This window comes from Pongo pygmaeus, chromosome 6 (assembly GCF_028885625.2).
Source record: "Pongo pygmaeus isolate AG05252 chromosome 6, NHGRI_mPonPyg2-v2.0_pri, whole genome shotgun sequence".
NCBI classification, from domain to species: Eukaryota; Metazoa; Chordata; class Mammalia; order Primates; family Hominidae; genus Pongo; species Pongo pygmaeus.
In genome coordinates, this window is record NC_072379.2 from 57,364,228 (window position 1) to 57,380,047 (window position 15,820).

The 15,820-nt window shown below is 42.6% G+C and overlaps 1 protein-coding gene across 4 annotated transcripts in view; it reads right to left on the minus strand.

The window, feature by feature from the left end:
* The window catches only part of CHN2 (chimerin 2), a 317,173-nt gene that overhangs the window by 161,364 nt on the left and 139,989 nt on the right, over positions 1–15,820 (minus strand). Inside the window, exon 1 of one of the 4 annotated variants that reach the window (XM_054494683.2) lies at positions 14,533–14,549. The exons of the other annotated variants lie outside the window; for them this stretch is intronic. The gene's annotated coding sequence lies outside the window, so the exon portion shown is untranslated. Of the gene's footprint in view, positions 1–14,532; positions 14,550–15,820 lie in introns of those variants that run through there. 4 annotated transcript variants of the gene reach the window in all.

A 15,820-nucleotide genomic window follows, 5' to 3' on the forward strand; every position in this document is an offset into this window, starting at 1 on the left:
GCCTCTCAAAGTGCTGGGATTACAGGCATGAGCCACCGTGCCCCTGCCCTCTATGTTAAAATGTTGAAGGCATCTTCAAAAACATTTTTTCAAAGATAAATAGAGATACACACACACACACACACACACACACACACACACGATAGACTGCATACAAATGCAAATCCCTGAGATGCCACCTACTCAAAGCTGTAATGTCTTCTTATTTTGGATGAGGTTTATTCTATGAGGCAAGCACAACCTCCAGACCAAGAAGTGGTCAAGCAAGTTCAGTATCTAGAGCACCGCCTTCTATATACTCAGGGAAGGTCTCCAGACAGAAGATGATGTTCCCCTTTCTGCAGGTCTTTAGTATAGCCCAGATGCTCCACTTGGATCTGCTAAGGTCTTCTTTCCTAAAGTCAGAAGTTCAGCTAAGGTGACCTCTCACTGTCCATTTCAATCTTGTTATTCTGTGGAAACCCTAGAGTTTTGTTTCATCTGAAACACTGGCTCCTAAGTTAACACTCCTTTAGGCTGTGGGCTACGTAAACAACCTAGTCTGTTCCAGATGCTCCTTGTTGGCAACATAACCTAGAGGAAGAAATCTGCCTGCAGAGACTGGAGATCACAACACTTCCTGGTGTAAAATCCTCCAAGGTCTTCCCTGCACATGGAATAAAATCCAAGCATCCTAGTGTGGCCCATGGGTCCTGCATCATCGGGAGCCTGCCCGCCTCTTTGACTCCACCGTAGACATTTTTCCCTCTTTTCACTTATCATCCAACTACACTGGCTTTCTCTCTGTTCCTAAAACAAGCCAAGCTCTTTCGAGTCCTTGACCTTTGCTCTGATGGACTCTGCAGGTAAAATGCCCTCCAATAGATCGCTGCATGGCTCACTGGCTCCATCGCATAGGGCTCAGCTTGATGTCATCACTCAGGGGCTTTACGTGCCAGGTTCCTGTAAAGTGGCCTTCCCCCTACCCCAGTCACTCTCCTCACAGATAGCTGATTTTTCTTCACGGCACTATTACCCTCTGAAATTATTTATTGATTTGTTGGTTTGTTATGACTGGTCTCATCCTCTACTAGCCAAACTCCATAAAAGCAAGAATTTTGCTTCATTCACTTCTGCGTCACCACTCTTTAGACAGGTGACTGACGTGTAACAGGCATTCAAAACAAAACAAAACAAAACAAATGTATTAAATGAATGAATGAATTCTCGGTTCAAATCCTATCTCTGACAACTAATGGCTGAATAATTCAAAGGAGGTTATCTAGCTTCTTTTTTAAAGAACCTCCCAATGCTCATCTTTGTAAAACAGAAAAAATAAAAGTACCTATCTTATAACCTATCTCTTAGGGGCACTGTGGGAATTTTTTATTTTATTTATTTTTTTGAGATGGAGTCTTGCTCTGTCACCCAGGCTAGAGTGCAGTGGTGCAATCTCAGCTCATCGCAAACTCCGCCTCCCAGGTTCAAGTGATTCTCCTGCCTCAGCTCTCAAGTAGCTGGGATCACAAGTGCCCACCACTGCACCCGGCTAACTTTTGTATTTTTAGTAGAGATGGGGTTTCACCATCTTGACCAGGCTGGACTCAAACTCCTGACCTTGTGATTCACCCCACCTCAGCCTCCCAAAGTGATGGGATTACAGGCGTGAGCCACTTCACCCAGCCGCACTGTGGGAATTAAATGAGACAATGTATATGAAATTCTTGGGACAACGTCCGGTCAATAGCAAGTTCTCAGCAGAGCCCCACTAATGTCATTAGTGAGTTGTTGTTATTGTTACATCACCCTGCCCTGATTCTTCCCAGGTGAGCCCGTGCTGTTGTCTTCTCTCTCTTCACTGCAGCCAATGTCTGTCTCTATTCTTGCCCCCAGATCTGGAGCCTGTCATTAAGTTCCAGGGCTGTTGTCATGGAAGGCTTTTCTTTCCCATAAAAGAATTCAAAGTGAAGGGCCATTTGTCATGCTTCAGTGGAACAACTATAATTACCTTGGCCTTAGAAATATGTTTCACAAACCACTAAAGCACACTGTTAGGACGCCTTGGTCAAGTGTCAGAGCACAAAATATTTTTAATATGTTGAAACCAATCTTTAGTGCCTCCAACTCTGCCCCACCAACACACACACATATTTGCCCCAATTTCAAACAATACTTTTCAAAGATCAACTTGCGTCTTGGATAGCCTGACACTTTAAAAAAAAAAAAAGAAAAAAAAGAATAGGTTTTCAAGGTCATTTAGTTCACTTTGTCATTTGGCAAATGAGGAAAATGAAATGCAGAATGATTAAGTGGTTTCCTCAAGGTCATAAAACAAGTTAGACGCAGAGGTGAGAGCTTTGTCTTCTAGACCTCTGACACATCATTCATCCTTGCCAGGCAGTCCCCCCTAATTTACATATATTGAAATCAAGAAAACAAAGTTATTATATATGTTACTTGAATTCTTGTGAGGCTTAAAAGAAAAAATAAAATAAAGAAAGAAAATTAGTGGTGTGAAAAATTGTCATTAAGCCAAATGGTGGAACATATTCCATCTGTGCACACACACCCATTGCATAAAGTCCAGGAGATACAAGGTACTGGAAATACTGACAAGATGAAGCATAATGCCTTTTGGAAATGTATTAGTTTGTTAAACATTTTGAAGAAATAAGGAAAGGTGAGGAAGTAGAACAAGAAGCCCCATATTAATAAAAAAAATTATCCTTCAACGCAGAAGACAGTTATATATTTTTAGAAAGGAACAATGAATTATAAAGATCAAAGAGGCCTAGAAAGCATGTTGCTTAAAAACTTTGACTAATATGTATCTAACCTTTAAAAAATGTGTCAACCTTTTGACTCAGCAATTCTATTCATGGGAATCTAGCCTAAGGTAGTAATTGAACACATATACAAAGATATACATGAACAAGATGTTCATCACTCTGCTGTAAGAGTAAACCTAAAAGCACAGAAAGAAAGGAGTGGTTAAATAATTATCATAGATTTAGTCATGAAAATGAGAGTTTGTGGTTGAGAGCATAGCCTCTGGAACTAGATTGCTTAGGTTTAAAACCCAGTTCTGTCACTTACTAGCTGTGTGACCTTAAGCAAGTTATCTTCTCTGTATCTCAGTTTTTAAAATCTATACAATGAGAGTAATAATATCACCCAACATACAGCATTGTCATGAGCACTGGATGGGTTAATATTTATAATGCTTAATCTGTAAACAAAAAATCACAAATATGTTTCATTTCATGAAAGCCATGTGTAGGAGAAAGCTAAAAAACAAGAGACTAATAGAACAACAACAACAACAAAAGAGAGATTACTCCAGATAAAGAGTGCCATAAAAAAATTTCCTACTGAAGGATGGACGTAAGATAAATTAGGAGAAAAAATAACATATAATGTGTAGTCTCATGCCTGGCATATAGTAAATGCTAAACTTGCTGTTATTATCTACATTTAATGATAAGAAACTATTTATGCTACATTGTTAAGTATTAACAAATCAGGTTATAAAATAATTTATTAAATATAATCTCATTTTTAAGAAAAGGTAAATATTCATATACATAGAAATTATCAAGGAGGCAAGAAACCCAATTATTAAAGCTTGCTATACCTGATAGTAAAAATACAGGTGATTTCTACTTTTTCTTCTTCTGCTTACTTGTATTTTACAATTTTCTGTACATATTGCTTATATAAAAATTAAAAATAATGAGAAATAAATTTGTAGGAGTGCTAGTTTTTTTAAAAAGTACACTGACTAAACAAATCACCACCTCAAAAATAAAGTAGATATAAAAAGACCCAACAAAAATAACTGTTGTAATAACACATACAGCATGTACAGTATTCGTGCAGGAAGAGCTAGGAGTGAGACAAAAGACAGTTATTTCTGCAGCAAAAGGTCATGTCCGATTCCCTTGGCCCTCTTTTAAAAATTCTGTGAAACAAATATCAACAAGTAATTCTAAGCAGGCTGGGAAACAGGTGTCTCCTCTCATGAAAGGATGGGGAGGGAGGGGGAAGATACAGATGCTTAGAAAATGATCAAAACCTTTAAAAAATGGGTAATAAGACCACTGAAATAATCCATAAAGAATCTGAACATGTTAAGAAAAGAAAAGAAGAGGAAAGAAAAGCAGGTTAAAGGGGCCTGGAAGTGCAGGTTAAAACTTGAAAGCCACCTTAAGAAAACCTTATGTGCTAAAGTTAACTAAACCCCAAAAAGATGATGCTGCTGTTCTGGTCTTTGAGGGAAAAGAAAGAATTCTGGGATTAGCCTACAGAAAGCTCCTCAATGTCTGAGAAAGACTAGGGGACAATCGGGGCAATAGGGAATAAGTGGCATAAAAGCTCATCTTTCTGGATCAAGAGCACAGCAAAAATAAAGTAATACCTCTGTTGTTTTTACTGAACTTTAAAGTAATACGCCATTGCTGAAAAACAGAAAAAGTCCAATAATTTAAAAATGTATACTGTAGAAAGTTCCCAACCTGAGGGGGGAAAAAAGCACCATTAAGAGATTTGTGTGAATCCTTCCAGATTTTGTTCTGTGAATAGCTAGAATAAAAATTTACAAAAATGGTTTCATACCATACATACTGTTCTCCAATTTGCTATTTGAATTTCATGATATTGCTTTAGCATCTGTCCATGTCAGTACACACAGATCTATGTTATTTTCTTTTTATAACTGTTGCTTGGACTTCCATTACATGAGTATAGCAAAATATACTTAATTCATTTATGTCATCATTTCTAATGGATGGACATTTAGACTATTTTCCACTTTGGGCTATGATATGGTTTCGGTCTGCGTCAATTCAAGTTTCATCTCGAAAACTGTAATCCTTACGTGTTGAGGGAGGGACCCCGGTAGGAGGTGACTGGATCATGGGGGTGGTTTCCCCCCATGCTGTTCTGATGATAGTGAGTGAGTTTTCACGAGATTTGATGGCTTAAAAGTGGCACTTCTTTCTTTGCTCTCTCTCTCCCTTGCCACCTTGTGAAGAAGGTGCCTCCTTCCCCTCCACCTTCCACCATGATTGTAAGTTTCCTGAGACCTCCCTAGCCATGCAGATCTGTGAGTCAATTACACCTCTTTCCTTTATAAATTACCCAGTCCCAGGCATTCTTTATAGCAGTGTGTAAATGGACTGATACAGGCTACTATAAACAATGCCACACTGATACAGGTGCAGTATAGATTCGGGGAAGTTGAACTGCTGGGTGAAGGGTCTGCGTATTTTTTATTTTAAAAGGTCATTTTATTTTAAAATGGCCTTCAAAATAAGTTAGGTCAATTGAAACTCTCAGCAATGGGTACAAGAATGCCCACTTCCCCACACCCTCCCTCACCAACACTGGGCTGTTATCTATATGCTCTTAATTTTTGATGCCTTAAGACTCAGTTAGAAAACTCACAGATGAGACTAAGTATGCATTTGCAGGGAAGCAAATGGAGACACAGAACGCTCCTGGAAGTGAACCTGTGGAAACATATGGCCATGCAGTGCAGGGAACATACGCGAATCCACACGTTTGGATGGCTGCAGCTGGAAGGCTGTATTCTTCCAGGCATTTTTAGCTCCCGAAATATGTTGATTTGATGGAATCACCTGAGGAGCAAGTGTAAAGGAATTTGGAGACTGATTAATGAAGAAAAATTAAAGAACACATGTGCTCCACTTGGCTAAGTGACAACTGAAGAGGAAATACCTGCAAACATCCGGGAGAGCCAGATTCCTTCACTCGGCTCAGTGGAGGATGACTAGACTCAGAAAAACACAGGCAGAGGCTTTGGAAAATGAGAGGAGCCAAAGTTTCACCGATGTAGAGAATGATCTATCAAGGAAGTTGAAGATGACCTATTTTTTAAGAACATTTCAAATAAAGCTGTGTATATGGCATCATTTAAGAAACTGAGAGGGGAAGGACTGGGTTTCTCCCTCTGCCATCCCCTCTCCCAGAAAAGCCAGATCTGTGCTGTCACTTTTGATTTACTGATGCATACATTTGTAAATGGGCTGCAGTAGGCTTTTTCCAGGGAAGTTGGGTGAAAACAGGTTTTTCAGTCAGGCATGGAACAGCCTCACGATGAGAAAACAGTTCAGAATTTGTTGGGTGATTAGCTTAATGGGCCCAGAATGGGTTGGGATCCAAATGAAAGCAAACAACAACAGCAGGAGTGGGATGTTTTGTCTGTGCACACGCTGCAATATGTCTTCGATACATACATTATGCCCACGCTTGGGTTCTCAGCAGCATGTCCTCACGGACAGAGTGTACAGCCTGTAGCTATGATCTTGTCAGGCCAGCATGGCCAAATGGTGCCAGGCTTGAGCTGCGAGACTACCTGGAGATCATCCTAACTGCTGCAAAACACCCAGATCTGAAGGCTGTTAGAGAGCTTGCTTGCTAATGCTTGTCCTCTGCACAGGTTCCCTGCATTCCCCTGAGAAATTAGACATCCATGTATTCTCTTTGGAAACTCTGCTTGGGTAAGGGATGAAGGCCTGCTGTCAGTCTGACTATGAAACTCATATCATGGATTTTTCTAACTGTTTGAGTCCCACTTGCAGAGAATAGTTAGTAAGACAAATTCCAGGAATTATTGCTGGACCCTGAGGCTGGGCCCCAAAAACAAGGGAAGTAAGTGACTTTCTGAAGATGATGAAGCCATGGAGGGCCTTGGGCTGGAGTCTGTGGTCACTAGAGGGCACTGGGGCCACGTGGAGCTTCTGTCTTGAGCCACTTATTCTGTACACAGAGGCATGATGAGATTCTCCCATTCAACAGGTACTTATTGGATAAATGCAACGAGCCAGTCCTTGGGCACAATACGGTGAGCAGGTAGAGAGGCCTTATGAAACTCTGCACGATCTGGCCCCTGGTCACCTCTCCCTGGTCATTGCATTTGTCTCTCCTCTTGCCCTTTAGCCCTCAACCACTCTGGCTTTTCTTTTGCTCCTTGAACGCATCAAGACCATACCAGTCTTAGGGATGTCAGGCAGCTCTTCCCTCTCACCTGCACATTGCTGGCTTCCTTATCATGGGATCTCAGCTTAAATGCTCTGGCTCCTCAGAGACATCTTCCTGGACCCATCAACCTAAAGCATTTCCGCAGATACTCTCTTCAATTCTTTGTAGAGCCTTTTCACCATCCGAAATGTTTTGCTGTGTGGTTATATATTTCTTTGTTTAAGTTTTGTCTTCCCATGCTAGACAGATAGCACTGTGAGAGTAGGAACCTATTTATCTTGTCCTCCAATGTGTGGGTCAGCCTTAGCCTGTTGGGTACTTTTTGTGAATTAGAAAAAGCTGTCTTTTTCAGGCAGGTGTACAGCTTGGCAATTAGACAGCACCTGTGTGTAGAGAAGATGCTTCCTCTGAGGGACAGAGCCCCAAGCCAGAGCATGTAGCCTGGAGAGGGGAGCCCAGGCTGTGTTCAGCTCCCACTCGCCCTCTCAGCTAGACACAAATAGCACAACTGAAGTGGCCATGACTGCTGTATCTCAGGACACAGCAGGTGCTCCAAGTGTTGGACAAGTAAAAGACAGAAACTCAAAACCTGCATTCTTTTGAGGGCCCCAAACAAATAACAAGGCAACTGTAACATAGCAAGAGGATGCATACAAGGAGCACTGATGGTGGTAGGACTCCTCAGCCTTTGGAAGGCTGCACGGGGCAAGGGCAGTCAGGCTCTTCCTACACCTTGACGGATCACCTCTGCCTTGAGTAGCCCTGTCCAGGGTCCTTCAAGAGCAGTCTCAGAGGAGTGAAACCTAACAGCAAGGCCTAAAGTCCCCAAAGACAAAGAGAAGAGTAAGTTCTGTTACCACAGCACATGGAGCCCAGTCAAACAGATAGGCTATTGCCTGGACATCTACTGCAGAAGCCCACAGTAAGGAGTGTCTTTGTGGATGGATGGGCTCTTGGAGGATACACAAGCTGAGATGTGGCCTGCAGGAACCAGAGGCAAGACAGGACATGGCACTGAGAGCCAGAAGTGGCTCCGCTTGCTGGCCGAAACAGGCTCTGCTGTGTCTGGGTGGGTGGCCAGAGGGTGTTTTGGAGAGGTGAGGGATTATATTAAAGAAGTAAGTAGGGGCCAGATAATTAAGTGTTTTACAACCATGCTAAGGACTTACCTCTTCTACAGGGCAGGGAAAATGCAAGCAGGGATAATACAGAGTCCAGATTGTATTTGAGAAGGATCACTGCAGTTGAGAGTGAAAGTGGACTGCAGGATGACAAGATGGGAGAAAGAAAAGAGAAGAAGCAGTGAGACCAATCAAGGGACTGGCCAGTAACCGAGGAAGGTGACACTGATGATCTGAACTTGAATGGTGGCAGTGGAGATGGAGAAAATGGGATGGACTTGAAGGAGGAGAAGACAGAATCTACAGGACTTGATGATAAACTGGATATGGACAGGGAAGGAAAAGAGGGAACATGACTTCTGGCTTGGGCAGAGGAAGATGAATGGTTTTTGGCTTAAGCATCTGGATGGGTAGTGATGCCATTCACAGAAAGGGGCAGACCAGAGGAGAAGCAGGCCTGGCAGACGGCAAGGCTCTCAGCTTTTGCTGCTGGAAAGCAATGGCTGAGGAATGGCCAAGTGAACATCTCTAAGAGACCTGCAGTTCAGAAAAGAGGCCTGGACTGGAGATCCAGGAATGGAAACCCCAGCATATATATGGCAGCTGCAGCCACTAAAGTAGACGACATAACACAGGGGGAACATGAGAGTGGGGGAGGGAGGCCTTTGACAGAGCCCCTGAGAAGCACCAGCACTGAAGGGATGAGAAGAGGGAAAGAGGCAGAGACCAGAGCGATAGGAGAGAAACCCCAAGATGGGGCGACATGAAAGGCAAAGCACAAGACATTTAAAAAGGGGGAAGTGGTTAACAGAGGTAGCAGCTGCTCCAGTGAGATACACATGGGGAGAGCTGTTGCTGCAGCAACATGGGGGTTTCTGATGACCTTGCAATGGGGTATGGGTGGAAGCCCCAGGCAAGTGATGTGAAGGTCAAGTAGAAATTGAGAAAATAGAGCTTGTAAGAGGGAGGTTTGATGGAGAAATGAAAGCAAATGGTGGCAATACAGGGAGACAAGGGGTTGAGGGAGAGAAAAGACACAGGAGCTTCAATTTGGTTATCATCGTCATTACCTTTGCCAAACCACTTGCCATGTCCCTGGCCTCCCTCTCTCCCAAGGCACTCTCCCTACTTGCTGGTACAAAATGCAGATTTATCACAGCCAGATGGAGATGCTTTCCTGGTTGACAATCTCCTCTTTTATTATTCACACACTTCCTCCCCTGCTTTCTTTGGAGACAACCTCACCACCACTACTTCTATTCAACCTAGAGGCCTGTCTCTCCTCCCCAGACATTTGCCTTCCAGTAGCTCCCTGCCTCTTTACAAATTATTTTCATCAAAGGAACGTTTTCCTGGCCTTCCTCCAGAAGAAGCCCTTTTGGGTATTCATTTGTTCGTCCAACAAATATTTACCCAGAGCTTACGCCCTAACTGGCACAAAATAGTGCACTAGACATGGGCGCAGATATAAAGGCAAGATGCAGAATCTAACCACAGGAATCAGTTAGGAGAAGAAATAAGACATCAACTTATTCATTCATTCAATGAGCACTGACTGCCTGCTGGGTATCCGGCCCCTGGCCACATGTACATATCACAATAACACAAGGTAGAAAGCAGAGTGTTATAAGGGCAAGATCAGATCTAAAGTGCTGCTGAAATGGAGGGAGAAGATTATTTTACTCAGTTATTTCTTAATAGTTATTCCTTTATTCATCTCCTTCCTGAAGAGGTTATCTCTTAGAGAAGGAGAAAATTTAGATATATCCCCAGTCAGCTCTCCACTCTTTCCATTTAGAAGAGCCAGCATTTTCTCCTACTATAATGACATATTTTTTGGTGCATCTTGAGTTCACTGTGGGCATTTGTGTCTCTTCAGATATACGATGGTTGTGGCAGTGACAGACAAACCTCTCATTAAAGCAACCCATAGATCATGGCCCTGGCGTTGTTATTACTGGAAAGCCAAGAAATATTTTTTTGGCCATAGTATATTTGGAGTCAAGTAGTCCTGAAGCAGAGATGGAAGAGAAGGTGGGGTCTTCCACTTAAAGTGGAAAGGAATTTTTAAGTGCCTGGTTATTCCAGATTCTGGGATAGGCCCCTTCCATACATTATCTGGGATCTTTATAACTTTCCTGAATCATCTCTCCATCCATTCATCTGTTCGTCCATCCATCTAACCATCCAGCCACCCAACCATCCACTCATCCATCTACCCATCCATTCTTTCAGCAAATACTTATGTGCCAGGCATTGTACCACAGGATAAAGATATAGCTGTGACCAAGGCAGGTCCAGTCACTGCTTTCAAGGTGCCTTTGGTCCAGCAACAAAGGCAAACGAACATCAAACAAGTGATTGTAAGAAACTACAAAAAGCGTTGTGAAAGATAAAGTTCAGGGTGCCCAGGAAGCATGGAGCAGAGGTCCCTGAAGGTATGTGTTTTTATCTCTTAGAAATGGACTTTGTCATCTGTGTGTACCCAGTGCCTAACTTGGGATCAGGAATGGAGTGATAAAAGAGATTATAGTCACCTTCCCAAGGCCACATGGTTGGTGAAAAAGTAGAATTCAAATCCAGATCTGATTGGCTCTGGAGTCCATTGATTTTTCTCCCTATGACCCTAGTCCCATAGGGGGAATCAGCAGTACGGAAGCTAAAGTGAAATTTTCAGTTCTTTCTTATGTCTGGTCTGCTTCAATGATAGAACATGGTTTGAACATTGTAGAAAACAGCACTAGAGAATTAGAAAAAACTCATGACATTATTTAATTTTCTGCCACCTTTTAGAACAAATAAAATCTCACTAACTGAGATGCCCCCCTCCCTCTCTGCCTCCCATCCTTCTCTCCTCCCTCCCTCTTTCTGTCCCTCCCTGTTCTTCCTCAAGGACCCTCTGCATATCAGGTACTACCTGCAACTCTTCCCCAGATTTCATTGTCAATAGAGATACTATTGATACTATTGATCTCTATTCATAGAGATACAGTGCTCAGTGCTGGCCTGGCAACAAATGGGCTCTCTGACCTAGCACAGTCATTTCTCGCAACTGGCACCGTCCATAACTATTGGTGCAGTTAATATAATTGTAGTAATTCATATCAAAGATGGGCATGTCGGCAGCCAGTCACTCTGGCCCATGCTTGCCACATCCTTGTTTGTCTTACAGGCTGAAATCAGAGCCCGCTGCAGTGGAACTGGACTATCAGAGGGCCACCGACTGTACCTCCACACGTGAAGGAGGGAGCTCTAGAGAGGGGAAGGATGAGAACAAGGCAGAAAACCGTGCTCTTGTCAATAACCAAGAAGAATCTGAAAGATGACAGTGGGTTTCTTGCCCCAGCTCCACTCTCAGTTCTGGGTGATTTTGGGCTACTCCCTCAACCTTGACCCACATGGGCCTCGGTTTTCCCATCTGTGAATATAGAGACGGGGCTAGACACTCAGTAAGCGCTCTCCTGGTGGGAAGCTCCAGGACGGCTTCGATTCTCAGTCTCCTAGCAGCTGCATTCTCCTACCCAGACCCTGTGATTGAAGCTGTTTGACATGACTCAAAAGTTCTAAGGCAGCATGTGGGTGCCAGCAGTTGCGGTGAAGCCATTCTTCCTTCCTTAAGGAAACAAGTGCACCCTTTATGTGCCAGGGAATTACCTACATGTCCCATATATGTGCTGAGAATTAGTCTAAATGAGGACATGCTTTATGCCAAAACACACTCCTGGCCTGTGAGGGAAACTCAGTAGGTGAACTCCTATCCTCTATCTTGTCCTGTATTTTCTCCCTGGGGAGACGGGAGCAATTTGTCTCTTGGCTTTGTGCCAGCCCGTAGGAGCACTGTCCAGGTGGTACACAGTTACCTTCCTGGTGGTCTAGCTCTGCAGCACCTGGAGGACAGTTAAACCTGCTTAATTTGGGGGCTCAGTGGTTAGCAAGCACACCTGGCTAATAGCCTTCCTGCCTGCCCTTACTAATGAAAGTGCCACTTCAGCCTGGGCCTGCTCTGCAATGTTTGATTTGTTTGTTCAGAACAGGGCTGCTAAATATTGAGGCCCCCCAAGCAACCCCCCGCAGAAGGCAGTGTGCATTTTCCTGATGAGATCCTCCCCCAAAAGATTTCTGAATATAAAAACTTTTCATAACATAAAGGAAATGGTCAGATATTTACTCATAATACTTAATTCAAATAGGTATACATACCTGAATTCATTAATTCAGTTATTTGTACAAATTAAAACTCATGCTTAAAATAATACACAAATTTAGAAATATTGCTTTCTTCAACTCAATTTCATGGAACAACTTTAATTTTTCTACATGTATATTTTAGCTTCAAATGATTTTTAGTCATCTAAGACATTTTTTCCCACAGCACGTCACGCTTGCTTGTTCCTTAATCTTCTGAAAGAAAAAAAATTGTAAAGTCCCTGTCCAATGCTGCCATTGGACACTTTATCCACTCACAGTCACACTTTCACATTATATAAGAGCAGCTGGCTTTTATTCATCTTGAAGGCGGTCTCCACAACATAGCCTTATTATATTGCTATATTGGCATATATATTATATTGTTATATATGGTATTGTTATTATTGTTATTTTTTTTGAGTCGGAGTTTCATTGTCACCCAGGCTAGAGTGCAGTGGTGCAGTCTTGGCTCACTGCAACCTCCACCTCCCTAGTTAAAGTGATTCTCTTGCCTTAGCCTCCCAAGTAGCTGGGATTGCAGGCACGTGCCATCACGCCTGGCTGATTTTTGTATTTTTAGTAGAGACAGGGTTTCACCATGTTGGCCAGGCTGGTCTTGAACTCCTGACCTCAGGTGATCCACCCGCCTCAGCCTCCCAAAATGCTGCGATTATAGGCGTGAGCCACCGCACCCGGCTAGCATTTTTATAATATGGCTAACAAAAAACAGTATTGTTATATTGCTTTTTAAAGTGATCTTTTAAAATGTGCTATGGAATACTATGAAGGCACAAAAAGGAATCAGGTGGCTAATATGGAAAGCTCTCCAAGATGTTCAATTTTAAAAATGAAGCACAGCTCGGGGTTTCAGTACATGAAACAGGTCTGGAAGAGACTGCTAAGGGCTGAGGTTGTGTCTGCCTGCAGAGGAGATCTGGGTGGCCAAGGGTCAGGAGAGAGAGTGAGATTTGGTTTTCACTGATATCCTTTTATATCATTTACATTAAAAAAATAGTGTAGCAAACTTTTTAAAAGGTTGTTTACAATTACATTTAGCACTTGTAATATAAATATACCTAGGTTAAATTTCTTAGCTTCCTTTTTTAAAAATGATTCCATTAAGTGACCACTACAAAGGTCCAAAACTATCCCTGATTAACTTCATTTCAAGTCTATTGTGACTTTTCCAGAATGTCATTGAGGGTTCAAAATAAATTAACTGAGTAATCCAATAGTATGACAGGATTTGTATAAAATAAAATCTAAGATAACATTCCTTTTGAGAAAGATAATTTTGACAGATATCATGTAGATACCTTAGCCTTTATTAATAGTCTTTCATTACGTTAAGTTGTTAGATGTTTTGTATGCAGTGTCTTATTTATTACTCATAACCAGGGCTGGGTGTGGTGGCTTATGCCTGCAATCTCAGCACTTTGGGAGGCTGAGATAGGGGGATCACTGGAGGTCAAAAGTTCAAGACCAGCCTGACCAATATGGTGAAACCCTGTCTCTACTAAAAAATACAAAAATTAGCCAGGCATGGTGGCACTAGCCTGCAATCCCAGATATTCAGGAGGCTGAGGCATGAGAATTGCTTGAACCTGGGAGATGGAGGTTGCAATGAGCCAAGATTGCATCACTGCACTCCAGCCTGGGTGACAGAGCAAGACTCTGTGGCAAAAAACAAAACAAAACAAAACAAAAAACTCACAACCAGCTTATAAAACAAGTATTATTAGTCCCATCGTACAGGCGAATAAACAGAGGAATAGTGAGGTTGCCCAGAATCACATAAATAATCACATATATTAATCATATAGTGAAACTGAATATTCAAATCTAGCATTGTCTGGCTCTGAAAAGCAGACTTTTTTCATTACAAAATTCTGTCTCTCATACTGGACCCTGCAATGTCCTAGGACTGCACATATATTAACACACTTCATTTCCAAACAGCACTGTGAGGTGGGTACTCTTAACCCATTTTACAGACTTGGAATCTGAAGCCCACAGAGGATGGTGCCTTGCCCAAAGTTGGCCAACTCATTTGTATCCCATAAGAATAAATTATGGCCAGTAACATGTACACCCAATAGTCATCTTGGGAAGACTGACCTATCATATTTTATCATAACAATCAAACTCATTTATATCACAACATTCAAGCTGTTACTTCAGTCTCTCTGTAAGTATATTAAGCCTGCCTTCATCTATTTCCAGCCTAAACCTTACCCCTTACCGTAAGACCAGTAAAAATAGATGGGGTCCAGTCAGGCTGTCTAGTTGGCTCTGATTCTTGAAGCCTCCTGAGACTGGGAGCCTCCAGTTTTCCTCTCCTTCTGGGTTTTGGTGTTCTGTGGTTTCTTATCACTTGCTTTAAAAATAACTTCTTTCAGGGAAAATATTTCTAAAGATCACACGCGCTGCATTAGCAACACTTCAGACACCTCATCAACCACACCACAGAGCAACAAACAGCACAGGAAGCGTGTCTGTGATGTACAGGAAGAAGCAAGAGTAAAGACCCAACAGCCGAAGCAATCCCTCACAACCTGCAAGATGCTAACTGAAAGCTCCACATTAAGCTCTGCATTAGCATGCATTTATCACTTCCAGGCCAAATGCTTGAACAAATGTATGCAGGAAGGAAAGCCTTCCTGTCACCCCATGGCAGCCTGGGTGACAGCATCAGTAGGTCTATGATTAAAGGGTTAAGAGTAAGGCAAACAACAAGTGGTCCCAATGATTTCCGCAAGAGAAAGTATTCACATGACATAACAGAGTGAGAAGAATAGACCCCCTCTCCGCACTCTGCTGTTATCTGAGTGTTGCATGTCTTCATAGAGTTGGGGACAGCTGTACTGCGTGCTGGCAGCAGTCATATCCTCTTGCTGTTTGCACAGTGGGACATTTGTCTTCCTAATCGCAGCATGTGAAAGTTCCTGCTTCCACTACCAGAGTCTGAAACTAAAATTAAAACAAACCTTTCCTTAATAGTTAGCTCCTGTCTGAGGCTGTTTGTACTGGTACCCTCTGTTTGTCTATTTTCAGCAGCACAGTCATAAGGAGGAATTGTATATTTACACACCTGTGCCTTTATAAAAGATCATTTGTTCATGTTCTCCTCTGTCCATTTAACAAACATTTACCCATCACTCCATTCCTGATCCCAAGTTAAGCACTGGGTACACACAGATGACAAAGTTCTTTCCCTGAAGCAGCACCCAATCCTAGAGGGGAAGCAAGCAGAGGGGAGTCTATGAAGGAGTGCATGCAAGGGTGGTGGATGCCGGAAGACAGGAGCCAGATTCCTGGTAGCGGTGAGTGGGAAGCTAACGAGGAAGACCTCACAGAGGAGATGACATTGGAGCTGGGCAGTGAAGGATGAGTAGGAGTTTGCCAGGCCCTGTGCCAGGGAGGGAGAGAAAGGTGGAGGTGAAAGGGTTGGAATGTTGTTTTCACTTCAAGCATTCTGAGAAGCAAGGAGACTTTCTGGTTTGCATGTCAAGGTTTTTTTTTTTTTTTTT